The 4,981-nt window shown below is 34.7% G+C and overlaps 1 pseudogene across 1 annotated transcript; it reads left to right on the forward strand.

The window, feature by feature from the left end:
* The first annotated feature begins 484 nt into the window (after positions 1-484).
* Positions 485-3,408, forward strand: LOC114277726 (heat stress transcription factor A-2-like; annotated as a pseudogene). The gene is made up of 3 exons (XR_014328761.1): positions 485-737; positions 1,718-2,424; positions 3,104-3,408. The product of XR_014328761.1 is annotated as a heat stress transcription factor A-2-like (transcript).
* Positions 3,409-4,981: the final 1,573 nt, after the last annotated feature.

Consider the following 4,981-nt stretch of genomic DNA (forward strand, 5'->3'; position numbering starts at 1 on the left):
ACCGATTCCTTCACACTTTGGGCCGCAGGGCCCAACTCACAGCTCGGCCCAATTCTTTCTCAAAAATTACCCTATCATTTTTCATGATCATATTCATAATATTTTTTTCATAATTCCTATCATTACTCCACATTTTTACATTTGGCCATTCTCAGTTCAGAGAACACACACACTCTCTCTCTCTCTCCATCTATAAAAACTTCCCCTTTCGTTTCTCTCAGTCACTGCATTAGAAACAATCAACTCATTTGGAAACTAATCCGAAACTCTCTGTGTCTCTCATGGAAACGCTAAAAATCAAGCAGGACAACATTGTAGTGATTGATGATGACATACCTGGTGGTGGTGGTGGAGGTTCAATTGAAGAGGAGGAGGAGGAGACAGTGAAAGTTGTGGAAGTCAAAGAAGAAGCAGTGGTATTGGTTGATGATGATTGTGTAAGTGGTGAAGGAGTAGTACTAGTAGGAGGAGGAGGAGGTGGTGATTCCATGCCATGTTCACCACCAATCTCATCAGCCCCAAAACCCATGGAGGGATTGCATGAAACAGGACCATCTCCATTTCTGAAGAAGACCTTTCACATGGTGGAAGACCCATATACTGACATCATCATTTCATGGACTGCCTCTCGAAAAAGCTTTGTAGTCTGGAATCATCGCCAGTTCTCTACCAATCTCTTGCCCAAATGCTTCAAGCACAACAATTTCTCAAGCTTTATTCGTCAACTTTACACTTATGTAAGTACTCCTCTATATTCTTCCAATCCAATCTCTTCTCGTTCAGAAAAAAAAAAAAGAAAAAACTCTTCTCTTCTGTGCTATTATGATCTATTTATGAAATTTGAGTGTTTATCTTCTAAATTTGCGGTTTATTCTTTGTGGGTTTTGTTGCTATAGCTATTTCTAAAGGTCTCTGTTTGGTTCATGGCTAATTGAACCTTTTCTTTTTTATTTTTCAAATTTTATTTGTTGAATTTGTGTATTTATTGAAGGGTATATTACACCATGGTTCCTCAAAGAAATTTGTTTTCCTCACACTATTGCAACGTAGTCCCAGTGTTGGTAACATTTTGAAAAGAAAAAAAAAACAAAAACAAAAATGTCTTACCACTAGTGGGATGACCCCCACCTTTTGATTGGTTCAAAATTTATTTATTTATTTATTTATTTATTTTTAGTCTTACTCTCACAGCCCCCCACGTGGAGGTGGGGGTGTTGGGGTCCCCAACACTGTCGAAATTTTTTTTTGTGTAAAACTAGATAGTTTATTTTAAATTCCAGTTTGGTGGTTCTAATTTTAACGCATGATCTTTTATTATTTTAATGGTAAAAGTGACGGAGGGAATTATAACGGTAATTGACGGAGGATCATATTTTAATAAAATATTAAAATTGAAAGTGCAGATTGAGATTGAAATTACAAAATTACGGGACTAAAGTACCAATTCACTTATATGTGCAATTTATTGTTTGTGTGATTTCCTGCTAATTGCTAATTGAATAATGCTTGGGACCCCTTTTTGGGGGTCACCCCCTCACCCCCCTTTGCCACGTGGCGGGTGGTGATTGGAGGAGCAAGAAAAAAAAGAAAAAGAAAAAGAAAATGTAACCAATGAAAGAGAGAGGGGGTCAAAGGGGGTGGGGGGAAAAAGGGGGATGAATCATTGCTGTTGCTAATTATATGTGTTCTTAAATTTTAAATTTTTTTTGGTATAAAGGGTTTTAAGAAGATTGATTCAAACAGATGGGAATTTGCCAATGAAGCGTTTCAAGGAGGGAAAAAACATTTGTTCAAAAACATAAAGAGGAGAAAACATAACCACCAAAATGTGCAGCAACAAGGAGTCATGAGACCCTGTCTCAATTCAGCCAATTTCGGAATCGAGACTGAGCTTGAAAAACTAAGGAATGATAGGATGAAAATGAAAATGGAAATCATGAAACTGAAACAACAACAAGAGAACACAGAGAGTTACTTGGCCGCGGTTAAGGAGCGAATAGGGTACACCGAGTGTAAGCAACAAGATATACTGATATTCATGGCCAAAGCATTCTCGAACCCGGCCTTTTTCCATCAATTCATCCATCTTATGGGGCCGAAAAAACATTCGGAAGTGGAAAGACTATTCTCCGCTTCGTTGGACGAAAAAAGTAGTCCGAGTTAGGACCAAAAGATTAATGCGGCTCCTGAACCGATGAGTCCGGATTTGAGCTCTGATAATTATATCTTGTGGGAGAAACTATTAGAGGATGGATTGATTTGTGAGAATGGATCAGCTCAAGTTGAAGCAGAGTTGGTTCAACACCAATCCAAGATTGTTCTTCAATTGGAGAATTTGATAGCCAAGCCACCAGATTGGGCTTCTTATGTGAAGGACTTGGGGGAGCAAGTGAGCTGTCTTGAATCAAAGTAGTAATGTCAATGGTATGATCTTCTTCTTTTCCATTCTTCTATTTCAAGTTGTTTTCTTGTCATTTTTGTTACACAGAGTATATTTGACACTTTTAACTCTTCCAATTTGACCAACTATTGTTTCAAATTGAACAATTTAGCCAGTATACTTTGAAGTCTAATTTTAATTTGATCTTTTTGTTCAAATTAGAAATTAAAATTAATGATTTTTTTTTTTGATATTTGTCAGCCTCTTGAGACGTAAACATGCACAAAATTAACAGGAATTTAGATGAAGTAACAAAATTGAAACTGGAGTTTTAAGTATAAGGGTCGAATCTTAAATTAAAATACTAAAAATCAAAAGTAAAATTTCAGTCAAATTAAAGGGCTGAAAAATTTAATTTACTCTTAAATTACAAGTCACTAGCCTCTTGACAGACGCAAATAGGTGTGCAAGTAATAATGTATGTGTTACTCTAAAAAAAGAGATGAAATTTTTAGAAATCACCTTTGAATTTGAAAATTGTGAGCAATTTCACACCATTACCCTTTAAAAAATATGGAAGAATTCATTTAAATGCTATATAAAAATCACTTTATGGACAATCTTGGAAAAGAAAAAAAAAACATTGCTCAACTTTACTTTTGGGCTGCTTCTTTTACAATATAGTATAGATGTTTACATATCTCATTTTGTTTGGTATGACAGTGTTGCATTTACAGGGCTTCTTTTTCTACAACAAGCAGAGTGGAGAGTGGGAGGTGTAGAATGGATCCTCTAGATTGACCTTTGTTTTTCTTTGGCAAAGAAGTTACACTAGTGAATTATCAAAGGAGGTGTTTCTATCTCTTTTGTTGCCACCAATGTTCTATTCTCACTATGGTGTTTTTTTTTTTTTTTTTAACTTGTGAATATAGGATTTGCTCTTCCGGCCATGTACAAATTAGTGTTGCTATGCAAGCTATGACACATGTTCTTAACTTGTTACTTCTTACGACAAATATATAGATGTAAATATGCATATATATATATTAGGTTCAATTCATGATTTTTGAAGTCACAATGTGGTTGAATTCTTTACATTTCTGTTATAACATAGTATTTACTTGCTAATTTTGCTCCTAACTAGAGGAACAAGATAGACATGGATGGATGGTTTACTCATGTAAACTACTAAAAAAGAGAGGATTTCTTTTTTTCCCTTTTTTATTTTTATTTTTATTTTATTTTTATACAAAAATATTAAATAAAACTCTAGACTCCTGTGGGTTTTCTCAAATTCCACCAGATCATTGTTTTAAGGCTTTGGCAGCCTACCTGACATGAATATTGAGCATGTGAGATGTTACTTGCCAAAATAATAATAACAAATCACCTCATGATTTTTAATGAAAAAGCAGCAAATTATATATAATTAATCTTTTATCAATATTCTGTTATTGTATAAAATATGACATATATTTATAAATTTTAAATTCTGAATTTATAATAAATGACATGTATAAATAAATTGGAATAAAAGGAAGTATAAATAAGTTTATACTTGGGGTTTTTTTTTTAAGGTACCTGATATTAAGGTTGTATAGCATAAAGGACATTCAATATTTTCATAATGTCTAAGGTTCCTCAACAATATTTTCATAATGCCTAAGGTCCCTCAACCTTGATCCGGAGAAATTTCAGTCCAGAGAAAATTGGTCCAGAGAAATTTCAGTCTAGAGAAAATTGGTCCAGAGAAATTTCAGACGAAATTTCTCTGGAAAGTCTAATTATTCTCAGAATTTCTCTAGCCCAATTCTTCCTAGAATTTCTCAGCATTTCTCTAATGCATTGGTTGAGTCCAGAGAAATTTTGAATTTCTCTAGTCCAATTCTTCTCAGATTTTTCTGGCCCAATCCTTCCTAAAATTTCTCTGATGCATTGACTGACTGGAGAAGTGGTTGATGGAGAAAATTCAATCCAGAGAATTTCTCTCCAGAAAAATTTCTGAAAATTTCTCTGGATTTCGAAATTTCTCTCCAGAGAATTCTCTGGATTGTCTGTCTGTGTTTTAACCAAATTTCTCTGGATTTCAGAATTTCTCTCCAGAGAAATTATTATACCAAGGCTTCTAGATCTCAACAGTTACATCCAAGGCTTTAACTTACATCTGGAGAAATGGTCTTTAACTTACATGACTGATAACTTACATTCTCTGTAGTGTCATGACTGGATTTCTCTCCAAATGGTCTTTAACCTACATCCAAGGCTTCTAGATCTCAACAGTTGAACCAAAAGGTACAGAGAAGAAAAAAAGCATCTAAGATCAAGGCTCTACCATAAATATATATATATATATATATAATAGAAATTTCGAATAAACAACAACGAAAAGAGAGAGAGAAAGAGAGAGAGAGAGACCTGGTGAGAGATAACGTAACAGTGGAAAGAGAAGTGAGATCGGGAGCGGAAGGAGAAGACTGACACCGGCGGTGGCGATCTATCTTCTTGAGTAGATTTTAGAGCTTCATCGATGCAAACTTTCATCTGCAGAGTTCCAAACTAGGTTGGAGGAAGATAAAGAGGCAACTTTGTTTATAAACCACT

This window comes from Camellia sinensis, chromosome 5 (genome assembly GCF_055761805.1).
Source record: "Camellia sinensis isolate YWXY chromosome 5, ASM5576180v1, whole genome shotgun sequence".
In the NCBI taxonomy this organism is placed as follows: domain Eukaryota; kingdom Viridiplantae; phylum Streptophyta; class Magnoliopsida; order Ericales; family Theaceae; genus Camellia; species Camellia sinensis.